We start from the raw sequence: 26938 nt of genomic DNA on the forward strand, positions 1-26938 counted from the left end.
GCAAGTATATCAACCCATAAAAGATATACTAAACTATAAACCCATTTGGGATTAAAACACTCTGACAAAGAGTCTATACTTTAAATACTAAAATAGTTAATTAAGTATACTAGTCTGCATTCATACTAAAACCAGTGTCACAACGACAAGAACAAAGGTATTACGATTGTAAATATCACAGGTAAGCTAGGGGATGTATGGTCAGTCCTGGGAATGGCATAGCCTGATCAACTATGTTGGTCTGAGGAGTGATTAGCATATGCCCTAGAGTGGTTGTGATAGGTTAACAAGTCTAAAAACTTACCAACAATACCACAGGAAGATTAATAGAATTTTAACTTTAAAATACTATAGGTGTATTTTGTACTACTAGTTACACGTATACAATATTCTTATACCTCTCTTCTCGCGTAGATCTAAATGGCTGGATTCTAACATGGCGACCCATACTTTCCAAATGAAGGCAATGCCAGGTGGATCGATGAAGAGCCCGAAGTTGAGCATCCAATCCCTTTGGATGATCACCTCGTAGAAGGCTTTTCTAATGGATCCGACTCCGAACCTGAAGTCAACAACCTACCGCTCGTAGGTCAAGCCTCGAACAACAACCCTCAGGCAGCTTTTCCAGGCCTTACTCCCTTATGGGCAAACAACTTGAATCGTTGGAGTGATGAACAGGGTCAACCCTTACCATACTTTGGGGATCGAAGCTTTTTCAACGTCAGCGATGGTGGCTCTGCTGAACGAGCTCTGCCTGTCATTATCCGCAGAATAGCTCATAATGTCGAGCAAGGTCGAGCAACCATCGACCGGATCGTAGAGATTGATGCCAACTCTGGTGTCAACATAGTCCGTATTCGCTGTCTTGAAGAAGACATGGAACGGACCCGAAGAACCAATGAAACCCTACAACAACATCTGGTTGCCTCTCAAGTTGAATTCATGGAACTCCGAGCTCGTCAAAGTACTCATGAGCAACACCTTCAAGAGGTGGTCCGTCAAATGAGAGACCTTAGGGTTCTCCCGAGGAATACTCATCGCCGTTAGATGATGTCTAGTACATCATTATCTTTTGGGATAAGGATTAGCCTTTAACATCTATGCTCTAAGTAGCACTTGTCTGTAAAATATTCCTAACTTTCAGTACTCTAATTAGGAATCTAAGAACTGCCAAACTTTTCCATATGGTATGATGCAAGACCTACTGTTAGGTCGATTTTCCTTGAACTTATTACATCAGTAATACCAGTATTATTGAAATCTATCTAAACTGTGGGAAAAATCTATACACTTGTGTTTTCCTACTAATATTTCTTGTTGTGATTTCAAACACCCATTCAATTGTTGGGCTATAGTTAGTTAGTCCATGTGTCACTCTCACGTTGCTGACAAATTGATTCTTACCATTTTTCTTACCTTTATAAACTTATAGCTGAAAGATGCCTCCTCGCAAATCTCCTAGGAATAATCATGCGCCACCACCTCCTCCGCCTCCGGTCATCGATACTGTAGCCCTGAATGCTGTCGTAGCTGCAGCAGTGGCAACTACCATGGCTCAGTATCACTCTTCTGATGCCAGCAGAGGTGGAACCCCTGTTAAATCCATTCCGGTTGAAACCCCTGTGCGCTCGAGAGAGTGCTCTTACAAGGATTTCACAAACTGCAAGCCAAAGTCCTTTCATGGGACCGGCGGAGTCATTGCCCTATCGCAATGGTTCGAGAAGACTGAAGCGGTCTTCGAAATTTGTTCATGCCCTGCTGCGAGCAAAGTGAAATATGCCGCATGCACCTTTGAAGGAAAGGCCCTGACGTGGTGGAATGGCCACATTAAATCTCTAACTCTCGTCGTAGCCAACGACATAGGCTGGGAAACGATGAAAGACCTCATGATTGAGGAATACTGCCCGAGGGGCGAGACCCAGAAACTAGAGCAGGGGCTTTGGAGCCTGACCATGAAGGGCACCAATATTGTTGCTTATACCGCCAGATTCAGCGAACTGGTGGCCCTCTGCCCTAATATGGTTCCCACTGAAGGGAAAAAGATCGAAAGGTACATATAGGGGCTAGTGCCTCCGTATCAGGGGAACGTCCTATCATCAAACCCCGCTACCTTCGACTGTGCCAAACGACTGGCACAACGACTCATTGACCATGGGGACAAAACCCCTACAACAACACTAGCCATCTCAGAACCCTCCAAACCCGCTGACACAAAGCGGAAACTCTGGGAGGAAAGGGAGAAGACGAATCGAGCTTCCAAAAAGCAGCAAATTGTGGCAGTGCATGCTGCAATAACCCCTGTTGCTGCTGCTACTACTGCTCTGATAGGACAGTATGCTGGAGGTTTGCCCAAGTGCAACAAATGCAACTACCACCACAATGGCCCCTTCCATGAAATGCAGTGCTCTAACTGCCACAAGAGAGGACACACAGTCCGTTTCTGTAAATCTCCGGCGAGACTGATCGCCCAAGTCCCCGGCTCTGGCGCGAGCCCGACCTGCTATGGATGTGGCGAAGCAGGCCACTATAAGAGGGACTACCCCAAGGGGAAAAATGTTGGCGGAGCAGGGAGGGTACTAGCGATAGGACACGAGGAAGCAGTTGCTGACCCGACAGTGGTGACTGGTACGTTCCTCCTCGATGACTCCTATGCACGAATTCTATTCGATAGTGGAGTGGAGCGAAGCTTCGTAAACCATAAATTTGCTCGCATGCTTAATCAACCACCGCACGCACTCAAAGAACTATTCACAGTAGAAATGGCTAATGGAAAAACTGAAAGTACGAGTAGCATATACTTAGGTTGTACCCTAACTCTAGATAACCATTCATTCCCAATCGACCTCATGCCAGTCTCAATAAAAAGTTTCGACGTTATCATTGGCATGGATTGGTTAAGCCTTCATCGCGCCGACATCATGTGCTACGAGAAAGCAGTCCGTCTAAACCTTCCGTCTAACGAAACTCTTATAGTCTACGGCGACAAACCCGGTGCAAGTCTTCGCATCATATCAAGTATTCAAGCACAGAAGTATCTGCGTAAGGAATACCATGCATTCCTTGCTCACGTCGTCGACACGAGCCTAGAAACAAAACAACTAAAGAACATCCCTGTAGTGAGCGACTTCCCTGACATTTTTCCAGAAGAACTACCCGGGCTACCTCCACAACGACAGGTCGAGTTCAGAATCGACTTAGTCCCAGGAGCTACCCCAGTAGCCAAGTCGCCCTACCGTTTAGCACCAGCTGAGATGCAGGAACTCTCTGGTCAACTTAACGAACTGCTCAGCAAGGGCTTTATAAGACCGAGTTTCTCACCTTGGGGAGCACCGGTCTTGTTCGTTAAGAAGAAAGACGGATCATTCCGTATGTGTATTGACTACAGAGAACTCAACAAACTGACGGTCAAAAATCGTTACCCTCTGCCTCGCATAGATGATCCGTTCGACCAACTGCAAGGGGCAAACTATTTTTCTAAGATTGATCTGAGATCCGGATATCACCAGTTACGAGTGCTAGAGGAGGATGTGCTGAAGACAGCCATCCGAACTCGTTACGGACATTACGAATTCGTGTGATGCCATTCGGATTGACCAATGCGACCGCAGTCTTTATGGATCTGATGAATAGAGTATGCCGACCTTACTTGGATCAATTCGTCATTGTTTTCATTGATAACATCCCGATCTACTCCCGAAGTAAGAAAGAGCATGGCGATCACCTGCGACAAGTTCTAGAGACATTACGAAAAGAGAAGCTTTATGCGAAGTTCTCGAAATGTGAATTTTGGATCCGGGGAGTCGAATTCTTAGGACATGTGGTAAGCGAAGAGGGAATCCATGTGGACCCATCCAAAATTAAAGCCATTGAGAACTGGTCAGCACCTAAGACGCCTACAGAAATTCGTCAATTTCTAGGACTCGCTGGCTACTACCGCAGATTCATCCAGAACTTCTCCCGAATAGCGAAACCTCTTACAACCCTAACCCAGAAAGGCGTGGCCTTTGACTGGGAAGAGAAACAAGAAAGAGTGTTCTAAACACTCAAACGAGCCTTGTGCACCGCACCAATACTATCCCTTCCCGAAGGAATAGAAGACTTCTTAGTCTATTGCGATGCATCGAATCAAGGGCTCGGATGTGTCCTGATGCAGCGAGGTAAAGTCATCGTCTACGCCTCCAGACAGCTGAAGACACACGAAGTTAACTACACGACCCAAAACCTTGAACTAGGAGCAGTGGTGTTTGCTCTGAAGATCTGGAGACATTACTTGTATGGAATGAAGAGCACTATCTTTACCGACCACAAGAGTTTACAACACATTTTCGATCAAAAGGAGCTCAACATGAGACAACGATGGTGGGTCGAGCTACTCAGTGATTACGAATGCGATATTCGTTATCATCCGGGTAAAGCCAACGTAGTAGCAGACACCCTAAGTCGGAAGGAATATTCTGGTCGCAAAGTCAAGTCATTGTCAATAACCATCCGTTCACACTTGTCTGAGCAAATTCAGGAGGCTCAACTGGAAGCCATGAAACCTGAAAATGTGATGAGTGAATCCCTCAGAGGAATGGACAAGAATTTAGAAGCCAAGGGTGACGGAGCCTTATATTTCATGGATCGGATCTGGACACCGAAACACGGTGGTTTCCGAGACTTGGTCATGACCGAGGCGCACAACACTCGGTATTCCGTCCACCCAGGTTCAGATAAAATGTATCTGGATCTTAAAAAGCTATACTGGTGGCCTAATATGAAAGCAGAGATTGCTACCTTCGTGAGTAAATGCCTTACTTGCGCAAAGGTTAAGGTCGAGTACCAGAAGCCCTCTGGTTTATTGCAACAACCTGAGATCCTGGAATGGAAGTGGGAGCGGATCACTATGGATTTCATAACCAAGTTGCCCAAGATAGCAGGTGGACTTGACACCATGTTGGTCATCGTCGATAGATTGACCAAGTCTGCACACTTCCTGCCTATCAAAGAAACCGACAAGATGGAGAAACTTACGAGAACATACATTAGGGAAATCGTACGGCTACATGGTGTTCCTAAGTCCATTATCTCCGATAGAGATAGTAGGTTCACCTTAAGATTCTGGCAATCATTGCAACATTCCCTAGGAACAAGGCTGGACATGAGCACAGCCTACCATCCACAGACCGACGGACAGAGTGAGAGGACCATCCAAACTCTGGAAGATATGTTGCGAGCCTACGTGATTGACTTTGGGAAGGCTTGGGAAACTCATTTACCCCTTGTCGAGTTTTCCTATAATAACAGTTATCACACGAGCATCAAGGCTGCTCCATTTGAAACTCTCTACGGCCGAAAGTGCAGATCCCCTCTGTGCTGGGCTGAGGTGGGTGATTCCCAATTAGCCAGGGGGCAAGCTTCCGACAGTACTCTCACCGGTCCTGAGATCATTTGGGAAACGACAGAGAAAATCGTTCAAATCCGTGAACGATTGAAAGCCTCTAGAGACCGACAGAAGAGCTACGCAGATATACAAAGGAAACTTTTGGAATTTCAGGTGGGAGACCGAGTCCTTCTCAAAGTCTCACCCTGGAAGGGCTTGATACGCTTCGGCAAGCGTGGGAAGCTTAATCCGAGGTACATAGGGCCTTTCGAGATTCTTGCAAGAGTCGGCCCCGTAGCTTACAAACTCGATCTACCAGGCGCACTTCGTAATGTACATTCTACATTCCACGTATCTAACTTGAAAAAGTGTCTATCCGACGAGACTCTCGTAATCCCACTCGACGAGATCGAGATCAACGAGAGCCTCAATTTTATGGAAGAACCAGTAGAAATCATGGACCGAGAGGTCAACCAAACAAAACAAAGTCGCATACCGATCGTGAAGGTTTGCTGGAACGCCAAGCGGGGACCTGAATTCACATGGGAACGCGAAGATCAGATGCAACGTAAGTACCCACATCTGTTTCCCTAATCCACAAGTGTTTTCTTACTTTAAATTTCAGGACGAAATTCCCTCTAACGGGGGGATGATGTGACAACCCGATATATCAACTCTTTGTAATGGCCTAATAGGTCAAGTATTGTAAACATTTTTGAGTAAATAAAATTAACTTTGATAATAAAATGTACAAAAAGTTTCTATTTAAATTCTTCTATGTTTAAATATCATTAAATCATGATCGTACGTAAAAAGAACGCCCAAATCCGACTTCGTATATTGAAGTTATAATTTTTCCAAGTTCAACTTAGCAACAGACAGCTAAAAACTCGAATCGGAGATCGAGCGACATTTGGCCAGAATGACCTAAACGAGAATCGAAGGTCTCGACAATGGTATTTCAACGGTAAAAAGTCTGGCAAAAACCGACGTCAGATAAAGAAGTTATGAATTTTTAAAGAAATTCCTTAATCACGTCATTTTAATAAATAAATAATAAAAATATTTTCGGAATTTGCCAACGGAATCTAAACGAAAGTTGTAGATCATAGTCTCACCTTCACGGGGATATAAAGAACATCGAAAACGGAGATCATATGAAGGAGATATGAATTTTTGAAGTTTGATAAATAATTTATATATAATTTTTATTAAAAATGTTGGTAATATCCGAAGGGGAGTCAGCCTAGGGCCGAAGTACGCGCCGCGTACTCGAGGCCACGGCCTCGGATCGTCCACGTCGCCCTATGCGAAGCTACCCGACCCGTCGTCCCATCCGACCCGCCCCATCCGAAATACGTAAGCAGTGACATCCCGTACGCGCCGCGTACGGGAGTACGCCCCGCGTACGAGGGCCTTCCAGCCCCTTATAAAAGGGGTGCGAGGGATTCCGGAAAAATGGCTCATTCACTCTCATTTTTCTTGCGTTTTACCTCATTTTCCATGCTCGCACTACCCCGAAGCCCTGGTTATTTTTGCTCAAGTCCTGAGGGTCGATTTTACTCCCGAGATTCCCGAGAATCCCGAGAAAAATCCGTTTCCCGAAACGAAACTCTGCCCGGTTTTCCATCTCGCTATCTTCAAACTTTCATGTGAGTTCATACCCCCTTAAATAAACCTTTGAAATGATTTTAAATGTTTAATTACTTTATGGGGGGGATACAAGTTAAATACTTATAGTTATTGCTTCGATCACATGTGATTGCCTAAATCACATGTGATTAATAACTAGGAAACCGATGATTTTATCACTGTTCAAACTGTTTTACTTCAAAATGTATTACAAACTCTTTTACTTATCTAATGCTTTTATTTAAACTTTGTTTTACTACTTATAAATTGCATGCCCATATATGTATGGATATATACGTAATGTTTAAAGGGCTTAGGAAGGCCATCCGCCCTATTTCCTTTTCGCGCACTGAGATGTGGTCTGGTGGGATTTCAGGTGACCATCCGAGGGTCGTTTCAATATTAGTTATATATCATATATACATTTATAGACATAAAAGCACTTCCATATTCATACTTATCAGCACATCATTAGTAAGTTACCATCGGGGTAACACAAGATCATACTACTACAATTTCTAGATCAACGAGTCAGTTCATTCAGGAGTCAATACTTATTACTAAGAGAACATATACAACGATACTAGAACAAGTAACATTATATTGCATATACACGAATACGTTAACAATTGTGATCCACTGTATGGGAGCATGTCTTAATTGTCATGAACCGAGTTGTAGCCAGAGTCTCTTGGAGGGAGAGCGTGAGTTTGCGTATAGATCTATACTGGATTGACTATCCTACACCTCGCTGCTAGCTACAGCGGGACCGACAGGTCTGCGGGTGCCAAACGTCATACCTTGTTTTTCGACTATACGTTGTCCTTGTTACCAGTCGATAGTATGGTGCAATTTATCACGTGATACCTTAATATAAACCCGGTTTAAGGTAGTTAGTACAGCAGTAGTTCCTATAAAACAAAACTACAGTACTACAATGATTTACCCATTACATTTTGGTGATAACCTCACTTAAACTTTAATGTACAAACTATATTTTGTTAAAAGATAGTTACACTTGGGAAATTACACACTTTTACATCAAATGAGCATACAAAACAGTTAAGCCTTGGTAAAAGGCTACTTTAATAGGAAATATAGGTTTTTCTGAGAGATTCAAACTTTTACAAAAACTTACATACATTTACAACTCATACTTGCGACATGTTCAAACATTTTGATAACAAACACCAACACTAAAATACTTATGAATTCACCAGCTTAATGTTGATAAACTCTTTCAAAATAAATTGTATTCTCAGGTTATCGGTAGGCAGGTACCGATGCCAGCTTTTGAGAAGATGGAGCGCATTTCAAGACTCATCATATTATTTTGATTCGCATTATATTTTTGGTGTCTAAAACTGTAAGGAACACGCTTGTATTAAAATTTTATATTTAATGCAATGGATGATGTTATTTGCTTATTTACATTTACTGTGTTGTGATACTTTACATGATGTCCTCCACCCCAGAATGTTTCCGCCGTTCTTGGTTTTGGGGTGTGACAATAAATCCCCGAAAACCACATAAACCCTTTCGACTCTATCCCAGCGAAGGGTGGCCCTTGACTGGGAAGTTAAACAAGAAAAAGAAACCTTTGGAATTCCAAGTGAGTGACCAAGTTCTTTAGGAGAACTCACTCTGGGAATGGCTTAAAAGCTAAATCCAATATAGTTAGGACCTCCGAGATTCTTATCAGAATCGGTCATGTGCCTCGCAGAAACTAGACCTACTCCGCGAACTCAGTAACGTACATTATACTATTAGCGTCTCGATCATGAAACCATACCTTTCCGTTAGGACTCTTGTAAGTCCACTCGTTGAGATCCTCGCCTTCGTATTAGACCCGTAGGGACCCTCGATCGATAGGTTAAGCGGACGAAGCAACGCCGTCGCCAGTTAGTGAAGGTTCGTTGGGATTCCAACCGAGAACCCAATTTCACTTAGCTGCGCTAGAACCAATCGATTAGGAAGTTTCCTCCTCACGACTCGATCATTTGTACCTACTTCCTTATCTAAATTCTAATTTCGGGACGAAATTCCATTCGACGGGGGGATGATGTGACAACCCGAAATTTCCATTCTGAACAAACCATTTGAAGCCAATAGAAGTAGAACAGTTACAGTGAAAATTCAGACTTCAAGTATAAGTTTGGCAGTTTTCAGGGTTTACACTTAAGGAGATATTAGGAGAGTGGATGCACTAGGGTTTTGTGCAACACTGCTATTCCAATACTCTAGGACATTAGAGTTCGTTCTAGGAATAAAAATATTTTCTGCCAAAAATATCTCCGAACTATAAATAGAATTCTAAACCAAATTGGTTCATTTGTTGAATTCCATTTAGAGAAAAGTCAAAATTCCCTCACACGGAACTTCGGGTTTTTATCCCAAATTGTGAGTACTTCGATCTAGTTATGTTATATAGCTTAGATTTTGTTTAGAAACATCAATTACATATCAAATCTGTGAGATTCGGGAGTTTACCGCCCAAGAACGTTCTTGGGGAGTAAACTCCATTTTAAGGGCTAAAAGTGTCCCAATATCCCTCAAAGCCTCGGATTTCAAACTAGAAGCCTACATTACATGTTTAGGACATGAAACAATTAAGATTCAAGGGTAAAAGAGAGTTCACAGCCAAGGAAGTTCTTGGGCCGTGAACTCCATGTTTAGGTGCTAAAATGCTTTGAAACACTTCCTAAGTCTTAGAATTAAATAAGGACAAGTACCCTAAAGTATTTATAGCCTAGAAAACATAAGGAATCACATGTGTTAAGGATTTTACGGCCAAGACAAGTTCTTGGGCCGTAAACACCTATAAAGGGGTCAAATGACACCCTAACTCCTTCCTTATGCCTAGAACCCAAAATAGATCATTACCTAGAAATTTTTGAGACTTGAAAACACCATAACCACCCTCCCAAGGGAGTTTACAGCCATAAACTCCTTAAAGGAGTTAATATGACACCTAAACACTTGATTTAGCGTTGAAAACAATTCACCAAACTAGTTGTATAAATGTTAGGCTTCATTTGGAGACCTTGTTGAGAGTTTACGGCCAGGAGTTTACTCCCCTGGGCCGTAAACTCAAAAGAATATGGTCATTAGACCTTAAACTCCCATTTAAGGTATTACACTCCTTTGTTGCAACCCATTCGCCTCCTAGCACTTGACCAAAAGCGTTTTCCTCGCGTTTAAATGTTTATACTTGTATAATTACTGTTTTAATCACTAATTATTTATATACATATGTCTTCATACGTAATTAGGATCATTGTGTGTGTATAAAGTCTTCACTTGACACCAAGCACTTGTCCGATCCTTCCTTACGATAACAGTCCGTTCAATTCCAGTCACTTACTACAGGTGAGTTCATACCCCTTAATCAATGTTTTAAACTACTTTTAAATGTTTTATGGGGGGGGGGGGATACAAGTAGAATCATACTAGTTATTATATAAATCACATGTGATTAATAAGTAGAATTATGCTAGTTATTATATTAATCCCATGTGATTAATATGCAACATTCAAATGATTTACTACACATTAGCCGTTTTACCAAACAGTTTTCTTCAACTGATTTTTATAAACATTTTATATGTTTTAAACTCTTTATTACAGTGTACATTTTACTCTGTATATTACATTTCAAACTTATTTACAATTGTGTTTCAAACAAATATTTCTTTATACTAAACTGTTTTATCAAACCCATGCCTTTAATTTGTTTTATAGATTGACATCAAGTCGATCTTTTCTTAAGATAATAATCATGTTCAAAGGTTTTACAAAACTTACTGTACGCTTTTATATTATAAATTGCATGCCTATATATGCATATTTATATGAGTAATGTTTAAAAGACTCAGGAAGGCTATCCACCCTATTTCCTTTTTGCGCTTGACATGTGGTCTGGTGGGATATCGGGTACCGGTCCGAAGGTCGTTTAAATATTAGTTATATATCATGTGTACATATGTAGTCATAAAGGTTCTTCCAGTTTAATCAATACCCTTGGGTAGCAAGGGTATACATCCATGTCCATACATACCAGTAATATTACTAGTAAACTACCATAACGGTAGTTTAGGAAGATACTAGAACTATTACTAGAACACAATATCATACTATGAGTCAGTTCATTCATGAGTCAATACTTACTACTATGAGAACATATACAACAATACTAGAGAGGAACATATACAACAATACTAGAGAGGAACCTGTACAACTATGCTAGAGAGGAACATATACAACTATACTAGAGAAGAACATATACAACTATACTAGAGAAGAACATATACAACGATACTAGAACGAGTACATTACTATACATGCTAGATAGAGAGAGATCACACTTTACAGCTAGCACACTTGGAACATTATAGTACATTACTATACTATTACATAGATATGTTTACATGATCACTTACATGATCACACTTACATGAGAACAACTACATGATCACTTACATGATCACACTTACATATACACAGGACAAACGTCACTAGGTGCTATAGCATGGAACCAGTTCAGGATCTAACTACACCGATGAATCACAATGCACTTTTGATCGTTATATTGAGTATACATGATCATAGTAATGTGGATGCTCATGGCTTGCATACATGCAGGGGTCATGGGTGGGTCCCAAAATCCCTTTGATAGGGGAGCGTATAGTCTGGGATCTAGACATCACATTATACCTTACCCCTCAAATAAGGCAGTTGAGTACCGATGTGGTTATTTATTACAAATACTACAGTACTTGGAAGTATTACCTAGACTTAAGGTAATTGGTATGGTTGTAGTTCGGTGCTACACCATAGTACTATTCCATTTTCCCATTACATTCACTTTGTGAACATTCACACGACGCACGGAAATGTAGAAACTATCATTTTGATTAATGGTAGTCAGACTTGGGAAAATACACACTCCTACAAGAGACACACACAGACACTAGATGCGTTGGTATAAGGCTATATAGAGATCAGTTAAGTCTTGGTAGAAGACTCCCTGTTATAATAGTAGGAATCATCGTGATTCCTAGGGTTTTTCAAACGTTTATAGTTGTTTTACAAACATTTTCATTTACTTACAATTCATATACAAATTCTTACATAAAAATACTTATATACAAATTAAGACACTAAAATGCTTATGATCTCACCAGCTTCAAAGCTGATACTCGCTTTCAATATTACTTGTATCCTCAGGTCATCATAGACAGGTACCGATGCAAGGAGAAAGGAAGATGGAGCTTGTTCAAGACCCATCTTTCATTTTTATTTATGCTTTAGTGTTTATTAAAATTTGACAGAGCACATTTGTATAATAATTATATTATTAATGAAATGGATGATGTTGTTGCTTGTTTACTACTTTACATTGTTGTGATATTGTACATGATGTCCTCTGCCCCAGAACGTTTCCGCCGTTCCTGGTTTTGGGGTGTGACATCCATCCCCCTCATGGTTGCTTTATTTGACATATATTTCCGGGAAACCCCCGAATGCATGTATCGTCGCCCCGATGAAATATTCTAAGACTAGGTCCCTTGTGTTAGTTTTTTTAGGGATGTAAAGTGAGAATAACGGGAATGGGTAATTCGGTTATTGTTGGTTGGTGGAATTAAATATAATTATTTATTGTGGGTTGAAAACTCTATATGCTCACCAGGCTCCCAAGCCTGACCCATTCAGTTTTATTTGTATTACAGGAAGTGGCGCAAGGGCATAAGATGGATGAACCATCAAGTTGTTTTGTTTACAAGTTTGTATATGTATTTATTCGATGAATGACTTGTAATGTTATCGTTTATGCTTTATGGTCTGTATCGGAACATGACATCCCGAATTTTGATTATATAATGAAAATACATTTCTTTTATGAAATGCTTTGGTAAATATTATTTTATCACATTTTGTTTTTGGGAACAAATTCTGCAACACTTTCAAATCAAAAGGATTTACTCTGAAATTATTTTAAAAGCATAAATGAAAATCGGTCTTTTCTGGCCAAGATTTTGGGGATGTCACAGTTGGTATCAGAGCATTAGTTTAAGCGAAGTAGGAATTTGTCGGATTTCTAGACTTAAACTTAAAATGCCAAGTGAAATTTTGAGATGTGTGTCTGTTATATTTTAGACACGAGCACTAGTTTATTTTAGGAAAGTTGCCTAAAATGCTTTTATGTGCTAAATGTTATATGTGTGTAGGTTTCTAAGCGTACATCTATGATATTAGAACTAGCATGTAAATGTTTCAGAGTGATAAGGATGATTTGAATATCTATCGTGAATGAGGATCTAATTTCACCTTATTCGGTGTGTAGATCAAAAATGGTGAGAACAAGAAATGGAGTTGGAAATGCTGATGAAAACAGGAATCAACCACCAGTGATGGAACAAATACCTATCGTAGCAGCAGCACCTGAGCGAATAACCATGGCTAGTGTGCAAATGATGATTCAAACAATGTTGGATCGTCAAATGGATGAAACTAGGCGGTTGCTTCAATAGAATCGTGAAGAACTGTCAATTCGTGTGGAAGAGCCTGAATTAAATGAAGGGTACTCGGAAGGTGGAAACTTCAGTGGGTCTGTTGGTCAAGCCAACCCACCGATAGTTAGGCAAAACAACCATGATGGAAGGAATAATGGAATGGGATGCAAGTACAAGGACTTTCTAGCTTGCAAACCATCGACCTTCAATGGAAAGGAGGATCCGATTGGAGTTATGGATTGGATCTCAGAAATGGAGTTGGCCTTCATGACTTGTGGCTGCAAAGTCAAGTTGTAGACTATCTATGCAGTGCGTCAGTTCCGAGGTGGAGCCGTTCATTGGTGGAACACTCTAGGGAAGACTTTAAGCCCTAATGAGCCATTGCAATTGACATGGGCAGAATTATTGGTGCAGTTCAAGCGCAAGTTCTGCTCGGCTAAAAATCTGTTGGAATTAGAGAACAAGTTTCTGACATTGATGAAAGGCAACATTTCAGTTGATGAATACACTAATAACTTTACCGATAAGATGGAGTTTTCTTTTCGAATCATTACAGATGAGTTGGCAAAGGTTGACCGGTATGCAAAGGGACTCTCATGGGAGTACGCAGTGCCAGTTCGTCAGGTACCTACTGTAGAGGCAGCTATCTGGGCTGCTAAGTCTGTTGAGAACATGATTAAGGGGAGAACTACCGACAAGGTTGAGGTTGGTGAGAAGAGAAAGTTTGATGGAACATCTGGTTCCGGTAAGAGAAGCAAAATTTTGAAATCTGATTCGAAAAAGTTTGGAGGAAAAGGAGGCGAAGCGAAATGGTGTGATAAGTGTAAGAAAAAGCACTTTGGGAAGTGTAGTGAGGATTTAACCTGCTACAAGTGTGGGAAAATTGGGAATTTTTCCAATGAGTGTCCGTCCAACAAAAGGATGTGTTTTGGTTGCAATGAAGAGGGGCACATTTTGAAAGACTGTCTGAAGAAGAAGGAGGCAGCTAAGCCCAACATTCCACTGAAGCCGAAGGCGAGAGCCTTCCAGATGACACTTGAGGCTGCAAAACATGAAGTTGATGTCGCTTCAGGTACCTTTCTTGTTAACGAACTACCTGCTGAAATTTTGTTTGATTCTGGAGCCAACTACTCCTTTATTTCTCATGAGTTTGGTAGAAAACTAGCTTTGCCTATTGATAGACTAGATAATGCTTTATTAGTAGAAGTTGCTAGTGGCAAGTTTGTACCTGTTAACCATCGTATGAAAAACATCTTAATCAACCTTAATGGGAATAAGTTTCACGAGGAATTATTGCCTATCAAACTTAATGATTTCGACGTCGTTTTGGGAATGGATTGGCTTAGCACCAATGACGCCGAGATATTATGCAAGAAGAAGATAGTTAAAGTAAACCCGTCAGGGAAAGAGTCGTTTATGGTGTATGGGAACAAACACAGAGTCAATTCTGGAATCATTTCCCTAATGAAAGGTAGAAAGTGTTTGACCAAGGGATGTACATCATATTTAGCATTCGTGAAAGATGCTAAGAAGGAAAACAAGGTGGTGCAGAGTATTCCAGTGGTGTGTGATTATCGGAAGTATTTCCCGAAGATCTTCCTGGATTACCACCTGATAGGCAAGTGGAGTTCAGAATAGAATTTTACCAGCAACCACACCAATAGCAAAAGCACCTTATCGATTAGCACCGACGGAGATGAAGGAGTTGATGATGCAACTTCAGGAGTTTTTGGACAAAGGTTTCATTAGACCTAGTTCATCACCCTAGGGAGCTCCGATGTCATTCGTGAAGAAGAAAGATGGAAGTATGAGGATGTGCATCGATTACAGAGAGCTGAACAAGGCAACAATAAAGAATAGATACCCGTTGCCGAGGATTGATGACATGTTTGATCAATTGCAAGGTTCGAGCTATTTCTCGAAGATTGATCTTAGGTCAGGATATCATAAGCTAAAAGTAAGAGAGAATGATATCGAGAAGACTGCATTCAGAACTAGATATGGACACTATGAGTTCTTGGTTATGTCGTTTGGACTAACCAATGCTCCAGTAGCATTCATGGATCTGATGAATAGGGTTTGTAATCTGTTCCTTGATAAATCTGTGATAGTGTTCATAGATGACATTCTGATTTATTCGAAAAGCCAAGAGGAGCATGGCAGACACTTGCGAGAAGTGTTAGAAGTCTTGAAGAAGGAGAAGCTGTATGCAAAGTTCTCCAAATGTGATTTTTGGATTCGAGAAGTCCAATTCCTGGGTCACGTGGTCAACCAAGAAGGGATAATGGTTGACCCAGCAAAGATTGAAGCTGTGATGAAGTGGAAACAACCAAAAAGTCCCACGGAGATCCGAAGCTTTTTAGGATTATCCGGATATTATCGAAGGTTTATCCAAGGCTTTTCTTCGATTGCTACTCCATTAACAGCTTTAATCCACAAAGGAGCTACTTATGCTTGGAATGATAAGCATAAAGAAGCATTCGAGAAGCTAAAGAAGAAGTTATGTGAGGCACCAATACTTTCTCTACCCGATGGAGTTGAAGACTTCGCTATTTATAGCGCTGCGTCTGGGGTTGGATTGGGTTGTGTTTTGACCCTAAGAGAAAAGGTGATAGCATATGCATCTCGACAGCTGAAGGAGCATGAAAAGAATTACCCGACCCATGATTTGGAGTTGGCAGTGGTAGTTTTCGCTCTGAAAATATGGAGGCATTACCTCTATGGCACGAAGTGCAAACTCTTCACTGATCATAAGAGTCTCCAATATCTCTTCAATCAGAAAGAGTTAAATATGAGGCAACGACGCTGCCTAGAGTTACTCAAGGACTACGACTGTGAGATACTTTACCATCCCGGTAAAGCTAATGTTGTTGCTGATGCTCTCAGTCGTAAAGTCAATGTTGAGAGGAAAAGGCCAAGAGCGTTGAGAATAGAAGTTGTATCGACAATTGTGGAGAGTATTAAGAAAGCTCAAGAGGAAGCTTCTGAGAAGAATGACTGGAAGGAGGAACGTTTGGGCAAAACGTTGGTGTTTGGTACAAACGGTCATCGATTGAAGGTATTCCAAGATAGTATTTGGGTACCTAAGTCAGGAGGAATAAGAGATCTTCTGATGGAAGAAGCTCACAAAACCATGTACTTGATTCATCCTGGTAGCACTAAAATGTATAGGGACCTGAAACCCTACTACTGGTGGCCAACGATGAAGCTTGATGTTGCAAAGTATGTGGCCGAGTGTGTGACTTGTGCGAGAGTCAAGACACAACATCAGAAACCATACGGGAGTTTAGAACCTTTACTTGTGCCTATGGGTAAATGGGAAGACATTGCGATGGATTTTGTCACTAAACTACCCAGAACAAATAATGGTCACGACATGATTTGGGTGGTCGTTGATCGATTCACTAAGAGTGCGCATTTCATAGCAGCCAATGAGAAATGGTCTATGGAAAAGCTTATGAATTCTTACGTGAAGTAAATTGTGAGGCTTCATGGTGTTCCGTTAACGATTGTATCGGATCGTGATAGCAGTTTCACCTCAAGGTTTTGGAAAAGTCTACAACATGAAATGGGTACCAAGTTGTGTTTAAGTACAGCTTACCATCCGCAGACTGATGGTCAGAGTGAAAGAACAATACAAACACTTGAAGATATGCTGAGAGCATGTATCCTAGAATTCCAAGGTAACTGGGATGAACATTTACCTTTGGTAGAATTTTCCTACAATAATAGTTCCCACTCGAGCATAAAGATGGCACCTTATCAAGCCTTGTACGGACAGAAGTGTCGTACACCGTCTTGTTGGCTTGAGGCTGGGGAAAAACAGTTTATGGGTCCCGAGATGGTCCATCAAACTCCTGAGATGTTGAAAGTGATCAGGGAAAGAATGTTAGCAGCTCAGGATCGTCAAAAGAGCTATGCTTACAAGAAGCGAAGACTGATGACTTTTGAGGTTGGAGATTCGGTTTTGCTTAAAGTCTCACCGTGGAAGGGACTTATAAGATTTGTTAAAATGGGAAAGCTAAGTCCAAGGTTTATTGGATCGTTTAAAGTTATTCAGAGGGTTGGGAACCAAGCTTACAAGCTTAAATTACCCGAAGAACTAAATGGTATACATAACACTTTTCATGTGTGTTATATGAGGAAGTTCACGGGAGAAGTTCCGAATATAATTCCAATTTCTGAATTGAGAATTGATGAAAACAAGAGGTTAATTGAAGAACCAGAGGCAATTGTTGGCCGAAAGACTAAGAAGCTTCGATGCAAGATGGTCGAATTAGTGCTTGTCCGTTGGAAACATACGAATGGGTCAAATCTGACCTGGGAAACGGAGAGTGACATGTTGAGTCGCTATCCGCATTTGTTTGTTGATGTGTGATTCCGGGGACGGAATCATCCTAAGGGGGAGAGAATTGTAACGCCCGCGTTTCCAGGCTAGGCATTATCATTGATGTAATACTCTAGGTTAACCCTTATAACTCTTTTTGAAGTATTAATGATGAAATATTTGAGTATTATGTGAATTATGGGTTTATTTTCTTAATTATTATAATTTAATGAATTAAGAATAAAATAAGTGTCAAATTTGAAGTGTGGGATAATCCCAATATCTTTGGATAAAGATGTAGTGGTCGAAACAAGGATTCCGAAGATATAAAGAATGCCGAAATCCAAGTTATAACGAAGAAGTTATGACCTGTCGAAGTTTCGCGACAGAACCGGCAACGCTGGATGACGTAAAAAGTGAAATTTACGTTAGAGCGATATTTAGCCTTAGTGATCAAAACGAAAGTCGTAGAGTTCGTTAAACCGAGAGCGTGCATAAAAAGAACGCCAAAACCTGACTTCTGATCAGGTGAGTGTGTGGTTACTTTCTTCTAACGCATAATTATGAAGTATTTTATATGAAATGCATGTTATGTGTATATTTTGTTGTTATATGCGTGAATGTATATTCACTTTCTTCTATCTCATAGATACGATTTATTCTCTATGAAATACGTGTTATGTGTATGTGTCTCATCTGTTGTTTTGGAATATGTATTGAATGAGAATGCTATATAGGTTTTAAACTATGTATAAAAATATATATTTTTATCTACTAATATATCGGGTAGAACATGGGTAGATAGTTGACGTGTGATAAACAGATGAGAGGCCTCGATGTTGTTTTTTATTCAATCATCTAGCGGAGTTTAGATGATGACCACAAACGTTTCTAGACAGTCCTGTGGAACGCTAGCAGGTTCACCACCTGTAGGTGTTAATGAACTTGGGTGTTCATTCGTTGTACTCCATCCCCCTCATGGTTGCCTTATTTGACATATATTGCCGGGAAACCCCCGAATGCATGTGTTGTCGCCCCGATGAAATATGCTAAGACTAGGTCCCTTGTGTTAGTTTTTTTAGGGACGTAAAGTGAGAATAATGAGAATGGGTAATTAGGTTATTGTTGGTTGGTGGAATTAAATATAATTATTTATTGTGGGTTGAAAACCCTATATGCTCACCAGGCTCCCAAGCCTGACCCACTAAGTTTTATTTGTATTACATGAAGTGGCGCAAGGGCATAAGATGGATGAACCATCAAGTTGTTTTGTTTACAAGTCTACATATGTATATATTTGTTGAATGACTTGTAATGTTATCGTTTATACTTTATGGTCTGTATCGGAACATGACATCCCGAGTTTTGATACTTTATGGTCTGTAATTGTAGCTTCTTGAGTAGAGTATTAAGCAGTTAATGGGAAAGCAACTTAATAGGGGAATTACGCTGAGCGTACATGTAGGTACGCCCAACATACTCACCATTTGGCTTGTACGCTTAGCGCCCATAGGTGTACACCCAACGCACTCATCAGATATAGTTTTGGGTTGTTTTGGGCTTTAGTTTGGGCCATGCAAGGGATTTTGGTTCTTTGGGCCTTAGTGGGGCATCAGAAGTCAGATAATATGTCCCAAGGAGATATTCAGGCTTAGGGTAAAGCCTATTAGAGGATTTGGGCCCAATTTGGAAAATTGGGCCTTTAATGGGCTACTAGTGGGCTTGGAAAGCCTACCTAGTGTTGAGCTTTTGTGTTGGAATTGGGCCTAAGTTTGGATCATATTGGGCCCGAGGTAGAATGGTCATTTTACCCCGTGCATAGATTAAGGATTATTGTTTGGGACCCAATTGCTAATTGGGTATATTGTTAAATAGAGGCAGCTCGGAAAGTTGGCGAGGCAGCAACAAAGGTTTTTTTCAGGAAGCTTCTATATTTTAGGTGAGTCTTCTCACCATACCAATGGGTCTAAAGCTCCAAGGCCGGCCCATTTCATGTGATGTGGTACACTAGCTGTAGTAAAGATATGTGGTATGATAGTTAGCTATATGCTAAGTGGTATGCTTGTGATTATATGATATGTGTTATGCTAGTTGTCTTTGTGATACTTGCATGGAAGACCCCCGCGGGGGGGGGGGGGGGGGGAGGGGGGGGAGCCCGTGTCATTGGATATTATACCATGTGTGGTAGCCCAGGGCAGTCCTAGGTAAAGACCATGTGGGGTAGCCCATGGCATTGGATTTAAGACCATGTGGGTTGCCCATGACAGTCCTAGGTAAAGACCATGTGGGGTAGTCCATGGTATTGGATGTAAGGCCGTGTGGGGTAGCCCATGGCAGTCCTAAGTAAACACCATGTGGGGTAGCCCATGACATTCTTATAGGTTTTTGCTAGCATGGCTTATGTGTTATATGTAGCTTTTATAGCTAGCAAGAAATGTGATTTAGGTAGCTTTTATAGAAACACGATATGTGATATGTGGTTTGTGTGTATTGTATGCTCTGGGAAACTCACTAAGCTTCCTGCTTATAGGTTTTGTTTATGGTTTCAGGTGTCATCCTTTTGGAAAGGAAGGGCTTGGATTGATTGCAGTGCACACACCTATAATTTCCGCAATGAATGATTTTCGGAGGAACTCTGATAAATGTTTTATTTAATGATGATTTGAATTGTTTAGAATAAATGGTATCAATGTTTTAGCTATATTAAAAATGAAATTTCTACCGTTGATTTTTGGGTTGTTACATGAAGTAATTTGCAATGACGTTTTCTTGATATCAATCATTCATGGCAGGAATTATTTTGTAAGTGTGATGTAATTACCCAAAAATATCTCATTCAAAAAGGCTTGTAATGAAACTATATCCAAGCTATTAATCTAAGTGTATGTTATTAGTTTACAGAATTAAAGAAATAGTCTATGTAATGCTAAATTTACAAAAATATCCTGTGTCATTACTTTTTGCATGAAATAGACAAACCTTCGGAAATTATCCCAGTGTAATAGCAATTAGTTACACTGGACTGTAAAAATTACATAAATGGCTTGCGTGGTAGTAAAATTACACAGATTGCCCCTTTAATATAAAACAATAAAATATATTTTCAAATGGTTTCAAGCTATAAGTGTCGTATCTTTTTGTTGACCTTTCAAAAATTATAACATAACATAAATGCATCAATTATAGATTTTCCATCAACATTGTAAAAGAATCCTAATAGATGCGCCCTTACATGCATTTGCTTGCGACAGCTTCTTGCTAAGACCCCATAGGCACAGTCTCGGTATCTTCACAGTTTTCCCTCTTCTCAAGGCCCTTCGAGAGGAAGATGAATGTTAATGTGCCATTTTCTTCGTTTCCTTACTATTTACTCTTCTCCTTTACTACACACTTTATATAGATGTTTCCATCCAATCAAAGATGGCGAAGCACTTCTAATCTAAAGGCAAAAGCATGCTCTTTGCGCAACTACACATCCTAACTCATAGTATAGTGTAAGTTAGGTTTAGGTATAGTAGGACTTGAACCTACAACCATTAGGTTAAAAGCCTAATGCTCTACCAACTAAGCTATACACCCCAAAAAAGATGTAGTAAATAAGGATTGGTGCGGAATAGAAACAAAGGTGGCCCCTCTTCATTATATTAAGGGGGCACGGCTTGTATGAGGCTCGTACCGCAGAGCAAGCGAAGAAAACGTAAGGGCGCGAGCTAGCACTCCTACAAGAAAAGGCCTAGCTAATGTGCCCCTTATTGAAAAGTCAAGGATATTGAATGATCGATATGAGAAAGAAGTGCTCAAGCATTCGAAGAAAGCTGACCTTACACAACAAGAACCTTTATTAGCTTAGTAAGGTTGCTTGTTCCCATTCATTGAAGATTTTATCTACAAAAAGGGTCAACAGAGGGTACTAAAATGGCTCTCACTAATACCATATACAAGAAGGTGATGTCATCTTTTTTTCCGGCCGCCATATCGTTTGCCTTAAAGGCTTAAAGACATAGAAGGGGTGGAGCATTTATCTATGTAATTATGGTCTTTGTTGGTCGGGCGAGCACTCTCTTTTCTTTGTAAAATTATATCTTACCAAGCAAGACTCGCGAAGGGTTGTGAGGCTGGACATGGTACGAAGAATCAATCTATATATGTGCATGGAAGAGCTAGTGGCCGCTCAATTGTTCAAGCGCAATGAAGTGGTATTGGTTTCTATTCAGCAAAGGTAGAATGTCTGGTCGAAGGTCTAATACAGTCGGTAGTAGGCGTGTTCATTTTGGATCCCAAGCGAGAACGAGAAAGAGGCGATGCACCATCCTTGCTGCTATATATATTAAGTTTGACTTGACAGATTCATTCAATTGAACCCAATCTCAAAGGAGGAACACAAGCTCGCAGCTCGACAAAAGAGAAAGTCTCAACATTAAGAATATAGGGTTAGTTGTGAAAGAGGAATTCATTTTTTCATGAATATTCATAGCTACGTCTACTAAAACAGGAACCAACTCATCGTAATGATAAGAGGACACCTCTGAATGTTCACTCTAATGTGACACATTCCCTCCTAGTTTGATCAACGGGATCAGTCGACTAGTGTGACAACCGTCAATTTCCGATCAAATCAAAGTCAAATAAAGCCAACAAGTCAAACCGGTAAACTTAATTAACCCTTGTATATTAGGGTTTACATCATGTTTACTATTGTACATCACCCTATCTTAATGCAAAGTATCACTTTGAGTCTTCACGTGTCAGAAGATCTAAACCCTAATTAGGGTAACTGATGGAACTACTCGATAAAAGGTTATTTCATAACCTTTGGGGACGTATAAAACTCATAAAGAGGCTTCATGAGGTTTACAAACCTTGCATTACGAAGCTAAACACTTCCAAAGGTCATAAACAAAGTCTCTCTCAATCTCTCTCGCTCTACCTCTCTCTCTCTCGCTCTCCTAAATCTCTCTCAAATATCTCCCAAATCTCTCTCAACTTTTCATAATCATCCGGGGCACCCCAACCCTTAACTTAGTCAAAACCCGCACAAAACAGGAAGTTTATTTGTAAAACAGTCCTATAGGACCCAAACCCTAATGGAATCGAGCCTCTTAGAAGCGAAACCATAAGAGCCGAAGATGAAGCTTCCTTATGACCGAACTACATAAAACCGAAGGTCTCTTAAAAACCAAAACCGCCTTGCCGAACCGAACCATATGATGAACTGAACCCACCTTCGGTTCAGATTGTTTTTCCTTCGCTTCTCAACTGCCTTCGCCTTTGCTTCCCGCATAGCACCTTCGCCTGCGAGATTTCTCGGATCAGCCCACTTTTGGTTTCCAGCCCACACACTAAACCTACTTTCGGTTCCCAGCCCAACAGTTTGTCCTTTCACACTCTTTTTCAGCAAGTTATCTTGATCAAAGATCTGGGAAAATCCTTATCTCTCGTCCAACCTTACTCACTCTTCACCAAAAAGCAAACCCATTTCCCTCTCTCACTTTCTCTCTCTAAACTTGAGATTTCAAGGTTGTTCTTGAGCATTCTACTCTAGTTTTGGTAAGTATCATCATCCTACACTTGAATACTCAATACTTCTCCACTCAAATCATGAATCTCTTACACAAATATCGTCATATTTATGCCTAGGATCTTAAACTCTTCAAGCACCTCCCAAGTGTTCTTGACTTGGAAACCTCTCTTCATCCATATTCATCTCAGGGAATCACTCAATGTGAGTTCATAACGCCATATTTTCATGTTTTATTCAAGTTTTAGGGGGAGAATAAAAGGTAAAACACCAAAAACTTAACTTATCTCAAACATCAGCTTTCAACACGAAATTTTAATTCCGTTCAAGGACTGTTTTGACCATTTTAACTTAATATATTTCAAAACTATTTAATATAAAAATAGTTCAGGTTTATATCTTTAAAATGAGTACTTGCACATGTTCATACGATTCTGTTACAATTTAGGGTAGTTTGTACAAAACCGTCTATCACTGTAGCTACGAATTCGGACTAGTCTGTGAATATGGACAATTTCAAACAAGTTAGAGACTTCTAAAAATCATAATAAAAATTATAAACAAAATAGACACATTTTCTAAACTCTCAGAGTTTACGGAGTCAGTTTTCCACCTCGTATGATTTTTCTATAATTTTTCCAAAAAAGTTCAAAAAAGTTAAAAACAGGTAACATCTTACAACTATCATAACACTTTGTAACATGTTGAGCAAAGTGTATATCTTTGATAACTTCATATTTTGCATATTTTTTCTATTGTGGTACATTTAAATAATAGAAAATGACTAACTAAATAATAAGAGTCATTTGACATTACAAACATACTAGATGAAACATAATAAGAATAGTTGTGTTTTGCTAAATTACTACTTACATCGAAAGGGGTTTTACACTCAATAAAATGGGTTTCAATTACTACATGATAAACTAAAATTGGTTTAGTTATGGATTTTCCAATACAAGCATATTACATAAAAATGGTTTTACTCTCAATACAAATGGGTTTTTCATTTACTACAAAATAAACTATAAAGGGTATAGTTTAGGGATTTCACATTTAAAAAATACAAAACAAAAGGGGATTTCAATTCCACCATAGAAAAGGTTTTTGCATGCATCCTACACACAGACTCGTTATCATAAATTGTGAGATAAGTCTTCATTGTACTCTTTGAGTACGAGTTAAAAATTCATGAAATAGTTATAATGAGAGTCTCTTGTAAGGAGAACATGATAAGTGTGTATAGATCTATATTGTGATTGACAACCCACACCCATGTTGCTTGCAACAGCCCGATCGGCCGATCGGGGGTGATAAATGTCATTTCAATTACGACGGCTGAAGAACGTCACAGCAGGAATCGCTATTATAGTATGGTTATAGTGTAACAACCCGAAATTCATATCCTTGATTGTAACCCTTTTTCGCGACTTGTTCCGATCATCAAATCGCCGTTTCCGATTTTGTTTCCGTTTCCGACCTTTTATTAAGTCGTTACTGTGAATTTTATTTTATGACTTAATAAGTGTCTTAATACCCTTAGAAATCATTCTAACGTCTCATATTAATGATCGGAACATATTTAGAACCAACCATATCGGGTTACGGCAAATTGGCCAGGTGCAACCGAAAGCCCCGTCTAACGCCGGTATCGGGTAGAATTCTACCATGTTCCAAACTTGGACACTATTTAAAGTGACTCAAGTCTCCATTTTGAAGCTTTTGCTCCATGTTACAACTATTACTCCAACCTCTCTCCTCAAAATAGATTTTAGGGTCAAAATCTCAAGTTTAAGGCTTCAAATCACCAAGGTACCTTCCCTAACTTGTTATGCAACATCTTTAGCCCTCAAATTCAAGTTCAAACCATGGAATAGGACCATTAACATGAGTTTACGGCCCTAGAACAGTCCTAGGCCGTAAACTCACATAAAGGGGGTTTTTGGAGCAAAAAAACCCTTCCAAACCTCAATTGGACCTTGTATATGGCTAAAGGACTTTATGAAATGGAATTAGAATGCCTCAAACCAAGATTTGAAGCCTTGTATATGAGTTTACGGCCTTGGAAGGTGCCATGGCCGTAAACACATATTATGAGGGTTTTTAAGCCATTTAACCCTTCCAAAACACAAACAAGACTTAGATACGATTTTTAGAATATTGGAATTGGACTTAGAACACTTCAAACATAAATTTTGAGAGGTTTATATGAGTTTACGGCCAAGGCATGTGCTTGGGTTGTTAGAAAGCCATCCAACACCACCAAAAGCCTTAGAATAAATCAAAGGACCAACCAAAAATAGTTTAAGGGCTTTAAACACATCAAAATCCCACATTTGAGAGTTTACGGCCATAGAACATGCCCCGTGGCCGTAAACTCCTAAATGGATGTCAAATGGTGCCCAAAATTGATTTCTAGACTTGTTGGAATTTTTAGAATCACATGTGATTAATTTTGGGACCTTAACAACACTTATTCTATGAGATATGTGAGTTTAAGGCCATAGAACCCATGCCTAGGCCGTAAACTCCTTTAAGTGTTGCATTTGATGATTTTAATTCAATCCAAGCCTTAGTTAAAATTATTCCAAGCATTTCCAAGTGTCCATACCCCTTTGTGAGCCATTAAACACCATAAACCCACCCCTCTATGAGTTTACGGTCGTAAAATCATGGGGAATGGGTGTTTAGGCCGTAAACATCATTAGGGAGTTTACTTTTGGGGAGTAAACTCAAATCCCAAGTCCCACGCTTCAATTCCCGTCCGTAGATGTCACCCGGGTCACTCCAAACACCCGTTTTGAGGTGTTTTCGTTCGTTGGAGTGTAACTTCATATCTAATTAGAGGTTGTAAATCTAATTAGATATATTTGTATGCCATTTCATTTTACATAGGAACCTCGCGTGTTATCAGGCCTCGATTCGACATTTAACATCCGAAATCGACACATTTCCGCGTCCGGTGAGTTCATACCCCTACCCTTTTTCAATGGTTTTTCAATGTTTTCAGGGGGGGAATACAAGCAAAAGTACAAGTATATCTTGTACTCAATCACATTATTTCAATTAAATGGTTTCATAATTGTACACTTTAAGAATTGAAAACCTTTTAAACAAACCGTTTTAACTTGCAGAGTTGTTTGTTTTTAACCCGATTTTCAATTCTTATTATACACTGTTATATTGTGTACTTGATAATTGATTGTTCACATTTAAACTGATAGAATACATAAACCATTGTAATGTCTGTAATAAAACACTAAGGTTCGAGTGTAAAAGACAGACTCCATTAGAAAACATGAAACATCTATATGTCCTTAACAATACACCTAGGCTCGAGTGTGATAGATAAATACACCTAGGTTCGAGTGTAATGTCCTTAATAATACACCTAGGGTCGAGTGTAAAAGGACAGCCATCATTAAATAACACCTAGGCTCGAGTGTAATGTCCTTAATAAAACACCTAGGCTCGAGTGTAAAGGACAGGTACGTAGAATAAAGTCAGTTGTAAATACTACTTTCCTAGTCGAAAAGTAAAGAGTAATCTTAATGATTGGAGACACGTCCTTGTAACACTTCCATGGC

General features: G+C 39.9%; 1 non-coding gene across 1 annotated transcript; it reads right to left on the reverse strand.

The window, feature by feature from the left end:
* Positions 1 to 21339: 21339 nt before the first annotated feature.
* TRNAK-UUU (transfer RNA lysine (anticodon UUU)) lies at positions 21340 to 21412 on the reverse strand. Its single transcript has one exon. It is a non-coding gene; the product is annotated as a tRNA-Lys (tRNA).
* Positions 21413 to 26938: the final 5526 nt, after the last annotated feature.

Source organism: Lactuca saligna, chromosome 7 (assembly GCF_052625555.1).
Source record: "Lactuca saligna cultivar CGN05327 chromosome 7, ASM5262555v1, whole genome shotgun sequence".
In the NCBI taxonomy this organism is placed as follows: domain Eukaryota; kingdom Viridiplantae; phylum Streptophyta; class Magnoliopsida; order Asterales; family Asteraceae; genus Lactuca; species Lactuca saligna.